General features: G+C 49.9%; 1 protein-coding gene across 5 annotated transcripts in view; it reads right to left on the bottom strand.

Moving 5' to 3' along the window:
* The window catches only part of FAM163B (family with sequence similarity 163 member B), a 179,163-nt gene extending 159,017 nt beyond the window's left edge, over positions 1–20,146 (bottom strand). For 2 of the 5 annotated variants that reach the window (XR_015872972.1, XM_088459694.1), the window contains exons 1-2: positions 19,610–20,146; positions 16,590–16,805 (exon numbers count right to left, since the gene is read on the bottom strand). The gene's annotated coding sequence lies outside the window, so the exon portion shown is untranslated. Of the gene's footprint in view, positions 1–14,016; positions 14,092–14,195; positions 14,276–16,589; positions 16,806–19,597 lie in introns of those variants that run through there. The other 3 variants (XM_088459695.1, XM_088459696.1, XM_088459697.1) reach the window with 3 other exon arrangements.
* Between the last annotated feature and the right edge of the window lie 4,036 nt (positions 20,147–24,182).

Below are 24,182 nucleotides of genomic sequence, written 5' to 3'. Positions count from 1 at the left end.
ACACATTACTGCCTACAATGGGGGTAATAAGCTGCAGCTTTATGTAGGGGTAGATACACACATTACTACCTACAATGGGGGTAATAAGCTGCAGCTTTATGTAGGGTTAGATACACACATTACTGCCTACAATGGGGGTAAGAAGCTGCAGCGTTATGTAGGGTTAGATACACACATTACTGCCTACAATGGGGGTAATAAGCTGCAGCTTTATGTAGGGTTAGATACACACATTACTACCTACAGTGGGGGTAATAAGCTGCAGCTTTATGTAGGGGTAGATACACACATTACTGCCTACAATGGGGGTAATAAGCTGCAGCTTTATGTAGGGGTAGATACACACATTACTACCTACAATGGGGGTAAGAAGCTGCAGCGTTATGTAGGGTTAGATACACACATTACTGCCTACAATGGGGGTAAGAAGCTGCAGCGTTATGTAGGGTTAGATACACACATTACTGCCTACAATGGGGGTAATAAGCTGCAGCGTTATGTAGGGTTAGATACACACATTACTGCCTACAATGGGGGTAATAAGCTGCAGCGTTATGTAGGGTTAGATACACACATTACTGCCTACAATGGGGGTAATAAGCTGCAGCTTTATGTAGGGTTAGATGCACACATTACTGCCTACAGTGGGGGTAATAAGCTGCAGCTTTATGTAGGGGTAGATACACACATTACTGCCTACAATGGGAGTAATAAGCTGCAGCTTTATGTAGGGGTAGATACACACATTACTACCTACAATGGGGGTAATAAGCTGCAGCTTTATGTAGGGTTAGATGCACACATTACTGCCTACAGTGGGGGTAATAAGCTGCAGCTTTATGTAGGGGTAGATACACACATTACTGCCTACAATGGGGGTAATAAGCTGCAGCGTTATGTAGGGTTAAATACACACATTACTACCTACAATGGGGGTAATAAGCTGCAGCGTTATGTAGGGTTAGATACACACATTACTACCTACAATGGGGGTAATAAGCTGCAGCGTTATGTAGGGTTAGATACACACATTACTGCCTACAATGGGGGTAATAAGCTGCAGCTTTATGTAGGGTTAGATACACACATTACTGTCTACAATGGGGGTAATAAGCTGCAGCTTTATGTAGGGTTAGATACACACATTACTACCTACAATGGGGGTAATAAGCTGCAGCGTTATGTAGGGGTAGATACACACATTACTACCTACAATGGGGGTAATAAGCTGCAGCTTTATGTAGGGTTAGATGCACACATCACTGCCTACAGTGGGGGTAATAAGCTGCAGCTTTATGTAGGGGTAGATACACACATTACTGCCTACAATGGGGGTAATAAGCTGCAGCGTTATGTAGGGTTAGATACACACATTACTACCTACAATGGGGGTAATAAGCTGCAGCGTTATGTAGGGTTAGATACACACATTACTACCTACAATGGGGGTAATAAGCTGCAGCGTTATGTAGGGTTAGATACACACATTACTGCCTACAATGGGGGTAATAAGCTGCAGCTTTATGTAGGGTTAGATACACACATTACTGCCTACAGTGGGGGTAATAAGCTGCAGCTTTATGTAGGGTTAGATACACACATTACTGCCTACAATGGGGGTAATAAGCTGCAGCTTTATGTAGGGTTAGATACACACATTACTGCCTACAATGGGGGTAATAAGATGCAGCTTTATGTAGGGTTAGATACACACATTACTGCCTACAATGGGGGTAATAAGCTGCAGCTTTATGTAGGGTTAGATACACACATTACTACCTACAATGGGGGTAATAAGCTGCAGCGTTATGTAGGGTTAGATACACACATTACTACCTACAATGGGGGTAAGAAGCTGCAGCTTTATGTAGGGTTAGATACACACATTACTGCCTACAATGGGGGTAATAAGCTGCAGCGTTATGTAGGGTTAGATACACACATTACTGCCTACAATGGGGGTAAGAAGCTGCAGCTTCATGTAGGGTTAGATACACACATTACTGCCTACAATGGGGGTAATAAGCTGCAGCGTTATGTAGGGTTAGATACACACATTACTACCTACAATGGGGGTAAGAAGCTGCAGCTTTATGTAGGGTTAGATACACACATTACTGCCTACAGTGGGGGTAATAAGCTGCAGCTTTATGTAGGGTTAGATACACACATTACTGCCTACAGTGGGGGTAATAAGCTGCAGCGTTATGTAGGGTTAGATACACACATTACTACCTACAATGGGGGTAAGAAGCTGCAGCTTTATGTAGGGTTAGATACACACATTACTGCCTACAGTGGGGGTAATAAGCTGCAGCTTTATGTAGGGTTAGATACACACATTACTGCCTACAGTGGGGGTAATAAGCTGCAGCGTTATGTAGGGTTAGATACACACATTACTGCCTACAGTGGGGGTAATAAGCTGCAGCTTTATGTAGGGTTAGATACACACATTACTGCCTACAATGGGGGTAATAAGCTGCAGCTTTATGTAGGGTTAGATACACACATTACTGCCTACAATGGGGGTAAGAAGCTGCAGCTTTATGTAGGGTTAGATACACACATTACTGCCTACAATGGGGGTAATAAGCTGCAGCGTTATGTAGGGTTAGATACACACATTACTACCTACAATGGGGGTAATAAGCTGCAGCTTTATGTAGGGTTAGATACACACATTACTGCCTACAGTGGGGGTAATAAGCTGCAGCGTTATGTAGGGTTAGATACACACATTACTGCCTACAGTGGGGGTAATAAGCTGCAGCGTTATGTAGGGTTAGATACACACATTACTACCTACAATGGGGGTAATAAGCTGCAGCGTTATGTAGGGTTAGATACACACATTACTGCCAACAGTGGGGGTAATAAGCTGCAGCGTTATGTAGGGTTAGATACACACATTACTGCCAACAGTGGGGGTAATAAGCTGCAGCGTTATGTAGGGTTAGATACACACATTACTGCCTACAATGGGGGTAAGAAGCTGCAGCGTTATGTAGGGTTAGATACACACATTACTGCCTACAATGGGGGTAATAAGCTGCAGCTTTATGTAGGGTTAGATACACACATTACTACCTACAGTGGGGGTAATAAGCTGCAGCTTTATGTAGGGGTAGATACACACATTACTGCCTACAATGGGGGTAATAAGCTGCAGCTTTATGTAGGGTTAGATACACACATTACTGCCTACAATGGGGGTAAGAAGCTGCAGCGTTATGTAGGGTTAGATACACACATTACTGCCTACAATGGGGGTAATAAGCTGCAGCTTTATGTAGGGTTAGATACACACATTACTACCTACAGTGGGGGTAATAAGCTGCAGCTTTATGTAGGGGTAGATACACACATTACTGCCTACAATGGGGGTAATAAGCTGCAGCTTTATGTAGGGGTAGATACACACATTACTACCTACAATGGGGGTAAGAAGCTGCAGCGTTATGTAGGGTTAGATACACACATTACTGCCTACAATGGGGGTAAGAAGCTGCAGCGTTATGTAGGGTTAGATACACACATTACTGCCTACAATGGGGGTAATAAGCTGCAGCGTTATGTAGGGTTAGATACACACATTACTGCCTACAATGGGGGTAATAAGCTGCAGCGTTATGTAGGGTTAGATACACACATTACTGCCTACAATGGGGGTAATAAGCTGCAGCTTTATGTAGGGTTAGATGCACACATTACTGCCTACAGTGGGGGTAATAAGCTGCAGCTTTATGTAGGGGTAGATACACACATTACTGCCTACAATGGGGGTAATAAGCTGCAGCTTTATGTAGGGGTAGATACACACATTACTACCTACAATGGGGGTAATAAGCTGCAGCTTTATGTAGGGTTAGATGCACACATTACTGCCTACAGTGGGGGTAATAAGCTGCAGCTTTATGTAGGGGTAGATACACACATTACTGCCTACAATGGGGGTAATAAGCTGCAGCGTTATGTAGGGTTAGATACACACATTACTACCTACAATGGGGGTAATAAGCTGCAGCGTTATGTAGGGTTAGATACACACATTACTACCTACAATGGGGGTAATAAGCTGCAGCGTTATGTAGGGTTAGATACACACATTACTGCCTACAATGGGGGTAATAAGCTGCAGCTTTATGTAGGGTTAGATACACACATTACTGCCTACAATGGGGGTAATAAGCTGCAGCTTTATGTAGGGTTAGATACACACATTACTACCTACAATGGGGGTAATAAGCTGCAGCGTTATGTAGGGGTAGATACACACATTACTACCTACAATGGGGGTAATAAGCTGCAGCTTTATGTAGGGTTAGATGCACACATTACTGCCTACAGTGGGGGTAATAAGCTGCAGCTTTATGTAGGGGTAGATACACACATTACTGCCTACAATGGGGGTAATAAGCTGCAGCGTTATGTAGGGTTAGATACACACATTACTACCTACAATGGGGGTAATAAGCTGCAGCGTTATGTAGGGTTAGATACACACATTACTACCTACAATGGGGGTAATAAGCTGCAGCGTTATGTAGGGTTAGATACACACATTACTGCCTACAATGGGGGTAATAAGCTGCAGCTTTATGTAGGGTTAGATACACACATTACTGCCTACAGTGGGGGTAATAAGCTGCAGCTTTATGTAGGGTTAGATACACACATTACTGCCTACAATGGGGGTAATAAGCTGCAGCTTTATGTAGGGTTAGATACACACATTACTGCCTACAATGGGGGTAATAAGATGCAGCTTTATGTAGGGTTAGATACACACATTACTGCCTACAATGGGGGTAATAAGCTGCAGCTTTATGTAGGGTTAGATACACACATTACTACCTACAATGGGGGTAATAAGCTGCAGCGTTATGTAGGGTTAGATACACACATTACTACCTACAATGGGGGTAAGAAGCTGCAGCTTTATGTAGGGTTAGATACACACATTACTGCCTACAATGGGGGTAATAAGCTGCAGCGTTATGTAGGGTTAGATACACACATTACTGCCTACAATGGGGGTAAGAAGCTGCAGCTTTATGTAGGGTTAGATACACACATTACTGCCTACAATGGGGGTAATAAGCTGCAGCGTTATGTAGGGTTAGATACACACATTACTACCTACAATGGGGGTAAGAAGCTGCAGCTTTATGTAGGGTTAGATACACACATTACTGCCTACAGTGGGGGTAATAAGCTGCAGCTTTATGTAGGGTTAGATACACACATTACTGCCTACAGTGGGGGTAATAAGCTGCAGCGTTATGTAGGGTTAGATACACACATTACTACCTACAATGGGGGTAAGAAGCTGCAGCTTTATGTAGGGTTAGATACACACATTACTGCCTACAGTGGGGGTAATAAGCTGCAGCTTTATGTAGGGTTAGATACACACATTACTGCCTACAGTGGGGGTAATAAGCTGCAGCGTTATGTAGGGTTAGATACACACATTACTGCCTACAGTGGGGGTAATAAGCTGCAGCTTTATGTAGGGTTAGATACACACATTACTGCCTACAATGGGGGTAATAAGTGCAGCTTTATGTAGGGTTAGATACACACATTACTGCCTACAATGGGGGTAAGAAGCTGCAGCTTTATGTAGGGTTAGATACACACATTACTGCCTACAATGGGGGTAATAAGCTGCAGCGTTATGTAGGGTTAGATACACACATTACTACCTACAATGGGGGTAATAAGCTGCAGCTTTATGTAGGGTTAGATACACACATTACTGCCTACAGTGGGGGTAATAAGCTGCAGCGTTATGTAGGGTTAGATACACACATTACTGCCTACAGTGGGGGTAATAAGCTGCAGCGTTATGTAGGGTTAGATACACACATTACTACCTACAATGGGGGTAATAAGCTGCAGCGTTATGTAGGGTTAGATACACACATTACTGCCAACAGTGGGGGTAATAAGCTGCAGCGTTATGTAGGGTTAGATACACACATTACTGCCAACAGTGGGGGTAATAAGCTGCAGCGTTATGTAGGGTTAGATACACACATTACTGCCTACAGTGGGCGCCAATGGCAGGAATAACTGCATCACAGCAACGTAAAAATACAGCGATAAACCGGCAGAGACATTGTATCCCCTGATCTGTTCGGAGCAGACAATCGAAAACATTTCATCCTGTCCAAGAGCTCTGACCATATAATAAAATAACTGAGTGAGATTGCAGATGACCCCCCATCTCCAGGTTTACATCACTCTGCAATGTAGCTTGAAAGTCAGAAATAATTACCAGGGAAGCCATATATCACTGTCACTAATTCTGCCTCTTATTACGGAATGTAATTATTCTCTGTTGGTCTCTAGCTGCCCCTGCTCTGCGGAACCAAAGGGTACAGGAGATTTCAGCATAATTACTTCCGTGGAGAGACCTGGTCTTTCTCACTGGCTGCTGTGAGAGGTGGCGTCTGGTGCCAGGCTCGCTGCAATTCTATACATATTAATGAGGTCCTCTACCCGGTGTGCCAGTGAGAAGCACGCCATCACTTATGTCAGCGATATTAGCTGCCCACCAGCTCCTCCTGGCTGGCATTCAGATTATCACCAACCAATGATAGGAGATGTAATAAGACGACGTAAAGATGGAATAAATGTCGATTTCACATAAAGAAAAAATATAAGTAAAATATAAAGTACCCTTCGCTGCGCCACCCTGCTTACAAACACAATAGGGGCACTGCAGGGCGAAACAGGACCACCGGCCAGTCTGACTGCAAATTGAAGTGTTACCTAGAATGTTACCGTAGGCAACTGAAAGTCTATGGAGATCCTGAGCAGCATAACGCTACATTATCCCTCCCCGTCTCATAAACACTTGGCTTGTTCACTAAGATATCTATCAGCCTAAGCGAGCGAGTCTCAGGACGCTCTCCAAGTGCACTTATCGTCATGTCAAGCGCCACAACAACATACGCTACTTACTAATTATAGCTCCCGCCTCACCCATGAATTGTAATAGCGGCCTTGCTGTCTGTCATCCACATGTCACTTCATTGCTTAATGATACACTGTATGAAATGGTCACTTTAAAGGGGTCGTCCTTAATTAGACCTTCACCCTAACCGCCCCCTGCTAGCTAGCGCTCCTGCCCTTCATGCTAGCATATGAACCATAGAGCAATAGCACAGAGGCATTACATTAACAAGGGGTGTCCAAGCCTTCATCGCTATGGGCTCGATTCAATTCAACGCAAGTTGAATAGCGCCAGGAAGGAGCTCCCAGAGCTATTCAATTCAGCGCGCTGTTAAACCCGACGAAGGATTTCTTCTCGCACCGTCCTCCTGGGGTGCTACAGAATTACGACAAAACTGCTGGCGCTACGCTGTTTTCTGCCCTTAGCGCCGCGGAAACTGAATCGTGTTGGCCAGTTTAGTCGGAGAATGCCGGTTCTCGCGACTAAACAACATGTTTAAGGAGCGAGAACGGGCATTCTCCGACATAACAGCGCGCTGAATAGAATCATTCCGGGAGCTCCTACCCGGCACTATTCACGTTGAATTAAATCGTGCCCTATGTCTGGATAGCTGCCTGGTCCATTCACACGCAGGGGCTGTCGTGTGCATCTGCTGACACATCTCCGTACGACCGCGGCAGCTTACTTACTGGCTTATGTCAATGCGAGAAATCTGTGCAGGTGCATGTGGGAGCCTCTTCCGTCCTCATGATTAGCAAAGGTACTTACCCCATGCTGGGGGCAAATGATCGGTCTGACACAGACGTCCCATCTCCCTCCGCACGCTATGGTTGAGCAAGGAAGTGGCCAGACACACCCATGACACGCCCACAAAGTTCTGTGCCATCACATGGTCGCCGCCCATTTCACAGAAAGTGGACGGATCCATCCGTACGCACTGGCAATCTCCATCTGCGCGCAGACGCCTGATCCGGCGCATGCACAGAAGCCTACTTCTTTCTTCGGCGCATACACAGCAAGCTGAATTCTGGGAGATCTGTGTAATCAGCCCCATACCCCTCAGGTGTGCCACATTTCTTATCCATAGCCACCCAGGGGATGGCACCATGGCAGAATCCAGATAGGAGGCCAGTAATGATGCGCTAGCTTCACCCCTATTCCCCCTTCTCTCAGCAAGGGGCTCCGCAGAGCATGGCGGTAAGGCACAGATTGGCAAATTCCAAGATGAGACATCCGCTGTGCTCATTCAGAGCTGGGGCATTGGTGGGTGACACCTCTGGGCACCATTGCAGTCTCCCCCCTGCACCCCATGTAGTTCTGTCACTGTATCCAGTAACTGATTGCCAGGCGGTTTGCAATAGACTAGATGTCCTTTAGATTTAATATGACCCATCTCCTCTGTCGCACAAAGGGTTACCGGCTCTGCGGAGCGCTGCGACCGCGTATAACTGTAACAGAATAGTAGGAGCTGCCAGCCTGCGTTACACTGGACAGAGGATGTAAGAGCTCAGATTACTGGCTTGGGAAACGGACCTGTTACATGCCCACGGAAATCTCCACCTCACACACAGATAGGTTATAAGCAGCAGTCACTTACGCTGTACAATCTCCACCTCACACATAGATAGGTTATTAGCAGCAGTCACTTACACTGTACAATCTCCACCTCACACACAGATAGGTTATAAGCAGCAGTCACTTACACTGTACAATCTACACCTCACACATAGATAGGTTATTAGCAGCAGTCACTTACACTGTACAATCTCCACCTCACACATAGATAGGTTATAAGCAGCAGTCACTTACACTGTACAATCTCCACCTCACACATAGATAGGTTATAAGCAGCAGTCACTTACACTGTACAATCTCCAGACGACAACAGCCAAGTTAATGACTTTCACGTCCATTAATTTAAAATCTGGGATATGAGCAGATAAATAAATGTAGCAAAACTGTGTTACCAGTTGATGAATTAAGGTGCGTATCCATTAGGCGATGGGGTAACGACAGTGCGATTACGACATCGTAATCGTTCTGTTTAATCGGCAAGTGGATACGCGGCATTAGAATTATTATTTTTATATTTTATTTAAAGTGTTTCACAGCATGTTCAGAGCAGGTGAGCGCAATACCCCACTGTCCTGAGCTCCAGTAACAGTCATCAAAATGCCTACATTGGGCAGGTGGGAGGTATTATTTATTACCAGTTATATATGTAGCGCACACATATTCCACAGCGCTGTACAAAGAGTATTTGGCCATTCACAAAGGTCCCTGCCCCAGTGGAGCTTACACTCTATATTCCCTATCACACGTATACACACATACTGTACACTAGGAGTAGTTTTTGTCTGGAGCCAATTAACCTACCACTACAGTATGTTTTAGGATTGCGGGAGGAAACCAGAGCATCTGAAAAAACCACACAAACAATGGGAGTATGTATAAACTCCACACAGATTATCTTGGTTGGGAATTGAACCCATGACCTCAGTGCTGTGAGGCTAACCTCTATGCCACGCCACAGACCAAACTGTAACAAGATGTCTCCAGGTAAATGTCATTTATTGTGAATATACACCCTGCCCCCCCACAAGCAGCACAAGGTTGGAGGGATGCTAACTGTGACCTCTGGGCCTGATTCAGAGCCGGACGCTATTTGCGCTCGCTCGTTCATTAAAAAGGGGTGGCTATTCAAATGAACCGTTCGCACTTTGCGGTCTGTTCACGCCTCTATGTCTGAACGAGCGAACAAAACTTGCTGTCGTAATTTTGAAAAAGACGCCCCCTGGCCGCTCGCACCATACGTCATGTCCGCTATTTATTAGATTAATCGAGTACATCGACCAGGGTATGAACTGCTCGCTATTCTTGTGGTTGGTTTTTCCTACCACAATCTTGCGAGCAGTTCTGACTATAAAATAATCCAGTGACGTGGTCAATGAAGGTCCTGTATTAATTATGCACACCCATAAAACGCCCGTTTTGACCTTTAAGCACGCCTGCGTTCTGATCTCCACTCCCCGTTTTCAAGCACCTTCCCCTGTTACCACCCACATACGCCTCCTCCTGTCACTCAAAATAGCAGGCATTCGCTATTTAGCGAACAAACGATTTTCGGCCGCACTGACTGGTTCGCGCATGCGTATTAAAATCCGTACGCATGCGCAGTTGTGCGAACATTGGTCGGAACAAAAGAGCGCCCGCTTACGAGCGGCTCTGAATCAGGCCCTCTGTGTGCACTGTAAACACTAAGGGGTCTATTTACTAAAGTGAGAGTTTTTAGATTCTAGCTATTATCTTCTAGAAGGTGCTAGTTAAGTGTTAAGTAGAATCTGATTGGTTGCTATCGGCAATATCTCCACTTCTAAAAACTCTCACTTTAGTAATTATACTTCATAGTGTATGGACACTAAATACTTAAAAAATAACTTCTTATAATATAAATAAAATACAAACAATTCATTAAAAAAAAAATATATATATATATATATATATATATATATATATCTTTTAAGTGTTACATGGTCTGCAGGCTGTGGCACAATGTAGCGGAGATCCCCTCGGTGACATACCCGCAGGCTGTGGCACAATGTAGCGGAGATCCCCTCGGTGACATACCCGCAGGCTGTGACACAATGTGGCGGAGATCCCCTCGGTGACATACCCGCAGGCTGTGACACAATGTGGCGGAGATGGCCTCGGTGACATACCCGCAGGCTGTGACACAATGTAGCGGAGATCCCCTCGGTGACATACCCGCGGGCTGTGACACAATGTAGCGGAGATCCCCTCGGTGACATACCCGCAGGCTGTGACACAATGTGGCGGAGATCCCCTTGGTGACATACCCGCAGGCTGTGACACAATGTGGCGGAGATCCCCTCGGTGACATACCCGCAGGCTGTGACACAGTGTAGCGGAGATGCCCTCGGTGACATACCCGCAGGCTGTGACACAGTGTAGCGGAGATGCCCTCGGTGACATACCCGCAGGCTGTGACACAATGTAGCGGAGATGCCCTCGGTGACATACCCGCAGGCTGTGACACAATGTGGCGGAGATCCCCTCGGTGACATACCCGCAGGCTGTGACACAATGTGGCGGAGATCCCCTCGGTGACATACCCGCAGGCTGTGACACAATGTAGCGGAGATGCCCTCGGTGACATACCCGCAGGCTGTGACACAATGTAGCGGAGATGCCCTCGGTGACATACCCGCAGGCTGTGACACAATGTAGCGGAGATCCCCTCGGTGACATACCCGCGGGCTGTGACACAATGTAGCGGAGATGCCCTCGGTGACATACCCGCGGGCTGTGACACAATGTAGCGGAGATGCCCTCGGTGACATACCCGCAGGCTGTGACACAATGTAGTGGAGATCCCATCGGTGACATACCCGCAGGCTGTGACACAATGTGGCAGAGATGCCCTCGGTGACATACCCGCAGGCTGTGACACAATGTGGCGGAGATGCCTTCGGTGACATACCCGCAGGCTGTGACACAATGTAGCGGAGATCCCCTCGGTGACATACCCGCAGGCTGTGACACAATGTAGCGGAGATGCCCTCGGTGACATACCCGCAGGCTGTGACACAGTGTAGCGGAGATGCCCTCGGTGACATACCCGCAGGCTGTGACACAATGTAGCGGAGATGCCCTCGGTGACATACCCGCAGGCTGTGACACAATGTGGCGGAGATCCCCTCGGTGACATACCCGCAGGCTGTGACACAATGTGGCGGAGATCCCCTCGGTGACATACCCGCAGGCTGTGACACAATGTAGCGGAGATGCCCTCGGTGACATACCCGCAGGCTGTGACACAATGTAGCGGAGATGCCCTCGGTGACATACCCGCAGGCTGTGACACAATGTAGCGGAGATCCCCTCGGTGACATACCCGCGGGCTGTGACACAATGTAGCGGAGATGCCCTCGGTGACATACCCGCGGGCTGTGACACAATGTAGCGGAGATCCCCTCGGTGACATACCCGCAGGCTGTGACACAGTGTAGCGGAGATGCCCTCGGTGACATACCCGCAGGCTGTGACACAATGTAGCGGAGATGCCCTCGGTGACATACCCGCAGGCTGTGACACAATGTAGCGGAGATCCCCTCGGTGACATACCCGCAGGCTGTTACACAATGTGGCGGAGATCCCCTCGGTGACATACCCGCAGGCTGTGACACAATGTAGCGGAGATGCCCTCGGTGACATACCCGCAGGCTGTGACACAATGTAGTGGAGATCCCATCGGTGACATACCCGCAGGCTGTGACACAATGTGGCAGAGATGCCCTCGGTGACATACCCGCAGGCTGTGACACAATGTGGCGGAGATGCCTTCGGTGACATACCCGCAGGCTGTGACACAATGTAGCGGAGATCCCCTCGGTGACATACCCGCAGGCTGTGACACAATGTAGCGGAGATCCCCTCGGTGACATACCCGCAGGCTGTGACACAGTGTAGCGGAGATGCCCTCGGTGACATACCCGCAGGCTGAGACACAATGTAGCGGAGATCCCCTCGGTGACATACCCGCAGGCTGTGACACAGTGTAGCGGAGATCCCCTCGGTGACATACCCGCAGGCTGTGACACAATGTGGCGGAGATCCCCTCGGTGACATACCCGCAGGCTGTGACACAATGTGGCGGAGATGGCCTCGGTGACATACCCGCAGGCTGTGACACAATGTAGCGGAGATCCCCTCGGTGACATACCCGCAGGCTGTGACACAATGTGGCGGAGATCCCCTCGGTGACATACCCGCAGGCTGTGACACAGTGTGGCGGAGATCCCCTCGGTGACATACCCGCAGGCTGTGACACAGTGTAGCGGAGATCCCCTCGGTGACATACCCGCAGGCTGTGACACAATGTAGTGGAGATCCCCTCGGTGACATACCCGCAGGCTGTGACACAATGTGGCGGAGATGCCCTCGGTGACATACCCGCAGGCTGTGACACAGTGTAGCGGAGATGCCCTCGGTGACATACCCGCAGGCTGTGACACAGTGTAGCGGAGATGCCCTCGGTGACATACCCGCAGGCTGTGACACAGTGTAGCGGAGATCCCCTCGGTGACATACCCGCAGGCTGTGACACAGTGTAGCGGAGATCCCCTCGGTGACATACCCGCAGGCTGTGACACAATGTGGCGGAGATCCCCTCGGTGACATACCCGCAGGCTACCTACGTTCCTGTATTTTACATCCTTTTATGCTCAAGGAAGAAACAAGAAAACCCGGAAGATGAAATTCTAATGAGAGGGGGAGAAACACTCGGCCGGGAATTGATTGAACGAGGACGTCAGAGCCATTTACCAGTCAGGTTACTGAGTAAAATGTAACCTCAGCCCCCCGCATCCTATCTGATTCCTGCAAGCCGGAATAATTCATGGGGGGTATAAATAATCCCAACGATGCGTTTTACTGCGCTACGCTGACTTCTCTGGCTACACATGATCCAGCTGCGTTCCCAGTACATGACGGTCTCCCAATCAGACAACAAAATAAGGCTGGTACCCAAGGACGGTGTTTGCAAGGTGCAAAAACAAGCAACAATAATTGTCAGCACAGCAACATACATCGTGTAACGGCAAAGATTCCCCAATGTCCGGGAGAGGATCAGCTCTGCGCTAAAATACTCCGGCATCTAATAAATGAAGACGTAACCTCCGTACATTTACATATCGCCCCTGGGTGGCCGAATACAAACACTGGGAAAAAAGCCAAATTAATGCAAGATTTATGAAATGTTAAACAAACCCCATTGCCTGGAACGACCCATTAACAAAATACAAATATACAACCTTTCAAGTGGCTTCAATTTGAATTACTCATTTACTGTTTGACCTCTATATACATGAATGGAGTATACTAAACAAGGAGATATATATATATATATATATATATATATATATGAAAAATTCTCATTTCTCAGCTTTTTAAAGCCAAGTAATAAATACACAGTTGCGATATAGAGACCCCATATAGCATATAACACACCTATATACATATGTACTTACATCGGCTGCACAGTGGTGTGTATGGGAAGCCGTATACTGATGATACAGATATTACAGAGCACACGTTGCCCATATTAATCACACGAGACATAACACGATCACGCTGCCCCCAGCTCAGCCTCTGTATGCCACCAGTGCCCTAGTACATAATACCCATCATCTCCCCGTACACTACATACCAGGCACAGTAACATACTTGGCACCAGCACACGCATGAAGCCGTCTCACGTTAGGATTGGAAGCTTTGCACAGACGGCTGCTGCCCAAGTGCTCGGGGACCATATTGGCGAAGACCACGACAAGAGGCTTGAAGGACACTTCAATGTAATCCAATTACTCAATGACCCACTCACAGGAAAAGGACAATGACGGCACACACACACACACACGTACGTCCTCACGCGCGCTGTAGGAAATGTATATATATGTACGGATTGCCAGCGCAGACTCTGATCACAATAACATCATTATAATGACAATATTACATGAGAAAAATAAAGATAAAAAAGAGGTGCCCTGTATTAGTACATATGAGCCCCCTCTCGTCTCGCCGGCACATCCATCATACAGCATAACTCGGAGGGAAGTTATACAGTACTTTAAGTCACTATTAATACAATAAACGGAGCGGTCAGCTGGGTTTTACTATAAAGCAAAATGACTGTAATAATGGGGAGGTCACATAACAAAGGGCTCATACGGAGTAATGTGCAATATTATGTATCATTGGGGTGCCCTGAGATCCATGCAGAGTGCTACAGAAGGTAGGTACTCAGATATGAGGGGTGCTCATTGGGGTGCCCTGAGATCCATGCAGGGGGCTACAGAAGATAGGTACTCAGATATGAGGGGTGCTCATTGGGGTGCCCTGAGATCCATGCAGGGGGCTACAGAAGGTAGGTAATACTCGGTTATGAGGGGTGCTCATTGGGGTGCCCCGAGATCCATGCAGGGTGTTACAGAAGATAGGTAATACTCGGTTATGAGGGGTGCCCCGAGATCCATGCAGGGGGCTACAGAAGATAGGTACTCAGATATGAGGTGTGCTCATTGGGGTGCCCTGAGATCCATGCAGAGTGCTACAGAAAGTAGGTATTACTCGGTTATGAGGGGTGCTCATTGGGGAGCCCTGAGATCCATGCCGGGGGCTACAGAAGGTAGGTATTACTCGGTTATGAGGGGTGCTCATTGGGGTGCCCTGAGATCCATGCAGGGGGCTACAGAAGGTAGGTAATACTCGGTTATGAGGGGTGCTCATTGGGGTGCCCTGAGATCCATGCAGGGGGTTACAGAAGGTAGGTAATACTCGGTTATGAGGGGTGCTCATTGGGGTGCCCTGAGATCCATGCAGGGGGCTACAGAAGGTAGGTAATACTCGTTTATGAGGGGTGCTCATTGGGGTGCCCTGAGATCCATGCAGGGTGTTACAGAAGGTAGGTATTACTCGGTTATGAGGGGTGCTCATTGGGGTGCCCTGAGATCCATGCAGGGTGTTACAGAAGGTAGGTATTACTCGGTTATGAGGGGTGCTCATTGGGGTGCCCTGAGATCCATGCAGAGTGCTACAGAAAGTAGGTAATACTCGGTTATGAGTGGTGCTCATTGGGGTTCATGCAGGGTGCTACAGAAGGTAGGTTATACTCGGTTATGAGGGGTGCCCTGAGATCAATGCAGGGGGCTACAGAAGGTAGGTACTCAGATATGAGGGGTGCTCATTGGGGTGCCCTGAGATCCATGCAGAGTGCTACAGAAAGTAGGTATTACTCGGTTATGAGGGGTGCTCATTGGGGTACTCTGAGATACATGCAGGGGGCTACAGAAGGTAGGTAATGCTCGGTTATGAGGGGTGCTCATTGGGGTACTCTGGGATCCATGCAGGGGGCTACAGAAGGTAGGTAATACTCGGTTATGAGGGGTGCTCATTGGGGTACTCTGCGATCCATGCAGGGTGCTACAGAAGGTAGGTATTACTCGGTTATGAGGGGTGCTCATTGGGGTGCCCTGCGATCCATGCAGAGTGCTACAGAAGGTAGGTAATACTCAGTTATGAGGGGTGCTCATTGGGGTACTCTGCGGTCCATGCAGGGGGCTACAGAAGGTAGGTAATACTCGGTTATGAGGGGTGCTCATTGGGGTACTCTGAGATCCATGCAGGGGGCTACAGAAGGTAGGTAATACTCGGTTATGAGGGGTGCTCATCGGGGTGCCCTGAGATCCATGCAGGGGGCTACAGAAGGTAGGTAGTACTCGGTTATGAGGGGTGCTCATTGGGGTACTCTGAGATCCATGCAGGGTATTACAGAAGGTAGGTATTACTTGGTTATGAGGGGGTGCTCATTGGGGTACTCTGAGATCCATGCAGGGTATTACAGAAGGTAGGTACTCAGATATGAGGGGTGCCCTGAGATCCATGCAGAGTGCTACAGAAGGTAGGTAATATTCGATGCTACTGCTGTACAGCAGGAGCATATGTCTCCGTACAGTTATATATATATATATGTATGATTATTCGGTATCCATAGACCGTACACATGTAATACTATACACAGTGCCCACTGTCACCAGCGTCTCACCTGTATAGAGTGGAAAACCCTCTGCTTGCTAGGTGAGGTCCAGCTTCCAGTGCATGAGGGAGACCCGTCTTCTCCAAGTCTGCAGGGACCGGGGATGGGAAGGAGATTTCTCCTCTATGGGGTGCACAGGTGACGTCTGCAGGGGGAGCCTGGAGTTTAATTCTGCACCGCGTACTTGCAAGAGGAGAGGATCAGAGTCAGGGTACAGGGTCCATCCTGCAATGGGAAGAGAGGGGCTTTCCTGATTTATCTCAGTTATAGGGGTGCTCTCCTAATTTCTGACAGTTATAGGGGTGCTGTCCTGATTTCTGGTAGTTATAGGGGTGCTCCCCTGATTTCTGGTAGTTATAGGGGTGCTGTCCCAATTTCTGGTAGTTATAGGGGTGCTGCCCTGATTTCTGGTAGTTATAGGGGTGCTGCCCTGATTTCTGGTAGTTATAGGGGTGCTGCCCTGATTTCTGACAGTTATAGGGGCGCTGTCTTGATTTCTGGTACTTATAGGGGTGCTGCCCTGATTTTTCTCAGTTATAGGGGTGCTGCCCTGATTTTTCTCAGTTATAGGGGTGCTGCCCTGATTTTTCTCAGTTATAGGGGTGCTGCCCTGATTTTTCTCAGTTATAGGGGTGCTGTCCTGATTTCATTAGAGTTCAGAGCGGATGTCTTTAGTAGTGTCCTTTTATGCAGTGAAGCGTTGGAGTCATGTCCTGCATTCGGTGAAGCGTTGGGACAATGTCCTGCTTTTAACAAAGAATCAAAGAATGGAGCTGGAGTAATCTCAGTGTGGGTGTTATTAGGGTGATGTCCTGCCTGTAATGGTGTCCTGTCTTGCTTGCAAAGAAACAATGAGGTGCTGGGCTCCTGCCCTGTCTGCAGTGAGGTGCTGAGTTCCTGCCCTGCTTGCAATGAGGTGCAGTGAGGTACTGAGCTACTGTCCTGCCTGCGGTGAGGTGCTTGGCTCCCGTCCTGCCTGCAGTGAGGTGCTGGGCTCCCGTCCTGCCTGCAGTGAGGTGCTGGGCTCCCGTCCTGCCTGCAGTGAGGTGCCTCGGCTCCCGTCCTGCCTGCAGTGAGGTGCCTCGGCTCCCGTCCTGCCTGCAGTGAGGTGCCTCGGCTCCCGTCCTGCCTGCAGTGAGGTGCCTCGGCTCCCGTCCTGCCTGCAGTAAAGAGGAGCACACGAGAGGAGCCCAGCCAGGGCTCATATCCTGCCTGCAGTAAAGTGCAGTGAGGTGCTGGGCTCCTATCCTGCCTGAAATGAGGTGCTGAGTTCCTGCCCTGCTTGCAATGAGGTGCGAGGCTCCTGTCCTGCCTACAGTGAGGTGCAGCGAGGTGCTGGGCTCCTGTCCTGCCAGCAGTGAGGTAATGGGCTCCTGTCCTGCCTGTAGTGAGGTGCTGGGCTCCTGTCCTGCCTGAAATTAGGTGCTGAGTTCCTGCCCTGCTTGCAATGAGGTACAGTGAGGTACTGAGCTATTGTCCTGCCTGCGGTGGGATGCTGGGCTCCTGTCATACCTGCAGTGAGATACTGAGCTCCTGTCCTGCCTGCAATGAGGTACTGAGCTATTGTCCTGCCTGCGGTGAGATGCTGGGCTCCTGTCATGCCTGCAGTGAGATACTGAGCTCCTGTCCTGCCTGCAATGAGGTACTGAGCTATTGTCCTGCCTGCGGTGAGATGCTGGGCTCCTGTCATGCCTGCAGTGAGATACTGAGCTCCTGTCCTGCCTGCAATGAGGTGCAGCGAGCTGCTGGGCTCCTGTCCTGTTTGTAGTGAGGTGCTGGGCTCCTGTCCTATTTGTAGTGAGGTGCTGGGCTCCTGTCTTATTTGTAGTGAGGTGCTGGGCTCCTGTCCTGTTTGTAGTGAGGTGCTAGGCTCCTGTCCTATTTGTAGTGAGGTGCTAGGCTCCTGTCCTGTTTGTAGTGAGGTGCTGGGCTCCTGTCTTATTTGTAGTGAGGTGCTGGGCTCCTGTCCTGTTTGTAGTGAGGTTCTTGGCTCCTGTCCTGCATGTAGTGAGCTGCTGTGCTTCTGTCCTGTTTGTAGTGAGGTGCTGGGCTCCTGTCCTGTTTGTAGTGAGGTGCTGGGCTCATGTCCTATTTGTAGTGAGGTGCTAGGCTCCTGTCCTGTTTGTAGTGAGGTGCTGGGCTCCTGTCCTGTTTATAGTGAGGTGCTGGGCTCATGTCCAGTTTGTAGTGAGGTGCTGGGCTCCTGTCCTGCATGTAGTGAGGTGCTGGGCTCCTGTCCTGCATGTAGTGAGGTGCTGGGCTTCTGTCCTGTTTGTAGTGAGGTGCTGGGCTTCTGTCCTGTTTGTAGTGAGGTGCTGGGCTCCTGTCCTGTTTGTAGTGAGGTGCTAGGCTCCTGTCCTGTTTGTAGTTGGGTGCTGGGCTCCTGTCCTGCATGTAGTGAGGTGCTGGGCTCCTGTCCTGTTTGTAGTGAGGTGCTGGGCTCCTGTCATATTTGTAGTGAGGTGCTGGGCTCCTGTCCTGCAGTGAGCTACAGACAGGCGCTGAGGTACTGTCTTGTAGTGAGGTGCTGGGCTCCTGTCCTGCAGTAAGGTACAGACAGGCGCAGAGGTACTGTCTTGTAGTGAGGTGCTGGGCTCCTGTCCTGTTTGTAGTGAGGTGCTGGGCTCCTGTCCTATTTGTAGTGAGGTGCTGGGCTCCTGTCCTGCATGTAGTGAGGTGCTGGGCTCCTGTCCTGCATGTAGTGAGGTGCTGGGCTTCTGTCCTGTTTGTAGTGAGGTGCTAGGCTCCTGTCCTGTTTGTAGTGAGGTGCTGGGCTCCTGTCCTGTTTGTAGTGAGGTGCTGGGCTCCTGTCCTGCAGTGAGGTACAGACAGGCGCTGAGGTACTGTCTTGTAGTGAGGTGCTGTGAAGTGCTGCTGGGGTTCTGCATGTAATGAAGTGCTGGGCTCCTGTCTTGCAGCGAGGTGCTGGGCTCCTGTCCTGCCTGCACAGAGGTATAGTGAGGTACTGGGGTAATGTCTGCAATGAGGCACTGGGCTTCTGTCTTGCAGTGAGGTACCGGAGTCCTTGCCTTGCAGTGAGGTGCCGGCTCGGGCAGGGATGCTGCTCTCCTCCTCACACTGCTGCTGCCGCCTCTCTCTCTCTCTCTCTCTCTCTCTGTCAGTGTTGTCAACTCTGAAATGGAAAACAAGCAACCTAGCAGTAAAAAACAAGCGCAAAACAAGCCCAAACCAATCCTAAAAAGCCCAATAAAAAAGCCCAATTTACGGGGGTGTCCCTTTGTCCTCACTCACTACCTGCCTAACGTCCTGTATCCCCCTCTTCTCTAACCTATATATGTTAGTGTATGCACAGCCTTATTATCTGCCTATATTGCTTTTCTCACTCTACACCAGCCTCCATATTCTTACCTCATGCCTCTTTTCATAACTCATTCCCTTGCCAGTCTTCGGCTTGGTACACACTTGCCAATGTGTGTACCCAGCGATACGACACAAGACCACGCAATATATATATATATATATATCATTCCGTTATCCCCTCTTTTTAACAGCCTCAGTAATTTTAACTCACCCCCATGTACTAGCCTGATTTCTATCATCTAGCTTACCTCTCCTCCATGCCCCTGCCCCCTCCAACTTCACCCTGTCCACTGCCCTCTATTCCCCAGACACAACCTCCCCCCTCCCTCAGTCACTACCAGTGCAAAACACACACAGTTACGTACCTCCAGGGGCGCCACAGCAATGCACACACACACACAGTTGCTTACCTCCAGGGGTGCCTCGGCAATGCACGCACACACACACAGTTACTTACCTCCAGGGGCGCCTCAGCAATGCACACACACACACAGTTACTTACCTCCAGGGGTGCCTCGGCAATGCACGCACACACACACAGTTACTTACCTCCAGGGGTGCCTCAGCAATGCACACACACACAGTTACTTACCTCCAGTTGCACCTCGGCAATACACACACACAGTTACTTACCTCCAGGGGTGCCTCGGCAATGCACACACACACAGTTACTTACCTCTAAGGGTGCCTCGGCAATACGCACACACACACAGTTACTTACCTCCAGGGGTGCCTCAGCAATGCACAGACACACACACACAGTTACTTACCTCCAGGGGTGCCTCAGGAATGCACACACACAGTTACCTACCTCCAGGGGTGCCTCGGCAATGCACACACACACAGTTACTTACCTCCAGGGGTGCCTCAGCAATGCACACACACAGTTACTTACCTCCAGGGGTGCCTCGGCAATGCGCACACACACACACAGTTACTTACCTCCAGGGGCGCCTCGGCAATGTGCACACACACACACACACAGTTACTTACCACCAGGGGTGCCTCAGCAATGCGCACACACACACAGTTACTTACCTCCAGGGGTGCCTCAGCAATGCACACACACAGTTACTTACCTCCAGGGGTGCCTCGGCAATGCGCACACACACACAGTTACTTACCTCCAGGGGCGCCTCGGCAATGTGCACACACACACACACACAGTTACTTACCACCAGGGGTGCCTCAGCAATGCACACACACACACACACACAGTTACCTACCTCCAGGGGTGCCTCGGCAATGCAAACACACACAGTTACTTACCTCCAGGGGTGCCTCGGCAATGCACACACACAGTTACTTACCTCCAAGGGTGCCTCGGCAATGCACACACACACAGTTACTTACCTCTAGGGGTGCCCCGGCAACACACACACACACACAGTTACTTACCTCCAGGGGTGCCTCGGCAATGCACACACACACACAGTTACTTACCTCCAGGGGTGCCTCGGCAATGCACACACACAGTTACCTACCTCCAGGGGCACCTCGGCAATGCACACACACAGTTACTTACCTCCAGGGGCACCTCGGCAATGCACACACAGTTACTTACCTCCAGGGGCGCCTCGGCAACACACACACACAGTTACTTACCTCCAGGGGTGTCTCGGCAATGCACACACACACACAGTTACTTACCTCCAGGGGTGCCTCGCCAATGCACACACACACAGTTACTTACCTCTAGGGGTGCCTCGGCAATACACACACACACACACAGTTACTTACCTCCAGGGGCGCCTCGGCAACACACACACACAGTTACTTACCTCCAGGGGTGCCTCGGCAATGCACACACACAGTAACTTACCTCCAGGGGTGCCTCGGCAATTCACACACACAGTTACTTACCTCCAGGGGTGCCTCGGCAATGCACACACACACAGTTACTTACCTCCAGGGGTGCCTCGGGAACGCACACACACAGTTACTTACCTCCAAGGGCACCTTGGCAATGCGTACAAACACAAACAGTTACTTACCTCCAGGGGTGCCTCAGCAATGCACACACACACACAGTTACTTACCTCCAGGGGCGCCTCGGCAATGCGCACAGTTACTTACCTCCAGGGGTGCCTCTGCAATGCACACACATAGTTACTTACCTCCAGGGGCACCTCGGCAATGCGCACACACACACAGTTACTTACCTCCAGGGGTGTCTCGGCAATGCACACACACACACAGTTACTTACCTCCAGGGGTGCCTCGGCAATGCACACACACACAGTTACTTACCTCTAGGGGTGCCTCGGCAATACACACACACACACACAGTTACTTACCTCCAGGGGCGCCTCGGCAACACACACACACACACAGTTACTTACCTCCAGGGGTGCCTCGGCAATTCACACACACAGTTACTTACCTCCAGGGGTGCCTCGGCAATGCACACACACACAGTTACTTACCTCCAGGGGTGCCTCGGCAACGCACACACACAGTTACTTACCTCCAGGGGCACCTTGGCAATGCGTACAAACACAAACAGTTACTTACCTCCAGGGGTGCCTCAGCAATGCACACACACACACAGTTACTTACCTCCAGGGGCGCCTCGGCAATGCGCACAGTTACTTACCTCCAGGGGTGCCTCTGCAATGCACACACAGTTACTTACCTCCAGGGGCACCTCGGCAATGCGCACACACACACACAGTTACTTACCTCCAGGGGTGCCTCGGCAATGCACACACACACACAGTTACTTACCTCCAGGGGTGCCTCGGCAATGCGCACACACACACACACAGTTACTTACCTCCAGGGGCGCCTCGGCAATGCGCACACACACACACACAAAAACAGTTACTTACCTCCAGGGGCACCTCGGCAATGCGCACAGAAACTTACCTCCAGGAGTGCCTCGGCAATGCACACACACACAGTTACTTACCTCCAGGGGTGCCTCGGCAATTCACACACACAGTTACTTACCTCCAGGGGTGCCTCGGCAATGCACACACACACAGTTACTTACCTCCAGGGGTGCCTCGGCAACGCACACACACAGTTACTTACCTCCAGGGGCACCTTGGCAATGCGTACAAACACAAACAGTTACTTACCTCCAGGGGTGCCTCAGCAATGCACACACACACACAGTTACTTACCTCCAGCGGCGCCTCGGCAATGCGCACAGTTACTTACCTCCAGGGGTGCCTCTGCAATGCACACACATAGTTACTTACCTCCAGGGGCACCTCGGCAATGCGCACACACACACACAGTTACTTACCTCCAGGGGTGCCTCGGCAATGCACACACACACACAGTTACTTACCTCCAGGGGTGCCTCGGCAATGCGCACACACACACACACAGTTACTTACCTCCAGGGGCGCCTCGGCAATACACACACACAGTTACTTACCTCCAGGGGTGCCTCAGCAATGCACACACACACACACAGTTACTTACCTCCAGGGGCACCTCGGCAATGCACACACACAGTTACTTACCTCCAGGGGTGCCTCAGCAAAGCACACACACACAGTTACTTACCTCCAGGGGCGCCTCAGCAATGCACACACACAGTTACTTACCTCCAGGGGCGCCTCGGCAATGCACACACACACAGTTACTTACCTCCAGGTGGGCCTCAGCAATGCACACACACACAGTTACTTACCTCCAGGGGCGCCTCGGCAACACACACAGTTACTTACCTCCAGGGGTGCCTCGGCAATGCACACACACACAGTTACTTACCTCCAGGGGTGCCTCGGCAATGCACACACACACAGTTACTTACCTCCAGGGGTGCTTCGGCAATGCACACACACACAGTTACTTACCTCCAGGGGTGCCTCGGCAATGCACACACATAGTTACTTACTTCCAGGGGCACCTCGGCAATGCGCACACACACACACAGTTACTTACCTCTAGGGGTGCCTCGGCAATGCACACACACACAGTTACTTACCTCCAGGGGCACCACGGCAATGCGCACACACACAGTTACTTACCTCCAGGGGCGCCTCGGCAATGCGCACACACACAGTTACTTACCTCCAGGGGCGCCTCGGCAATGCGCACACACACACACACAAAAACAGTTACTTACCTCCAGGGGCACCTCGGCAATGCGCACAGAAACTTACCTCCAGGAGTGCCTCGGCAATGCACACACACACAGTTACTTACCTCCAGGGGTGCCTCGGCAATGCACACACACACACACAGTTACTTACCTCCAGAGGTGCCTCGGCAATACACACACACAGTTACTTACCTCCAGAGGTGCCTCGGCAATGCACACAC

This window comes from Taudactylus pleione, unplaced genomic scaffold (genome assembly GCF_031769625.1).
Source record: "Taudactylus pleione unplaced genomic scaffold, aTauple2 ptg000927l, whole genome shotgun sequence".
NCBI lineage: Eukaryota > Metazoa > Chordata > Amphibia > Anura > Myobatrachidae > Taudactylus > Taudactylus pleione.
Note: the sequence above shows the minus strand (reverse complement) of the source record. Positions and strands in the feature narration are given on the sequence as shown.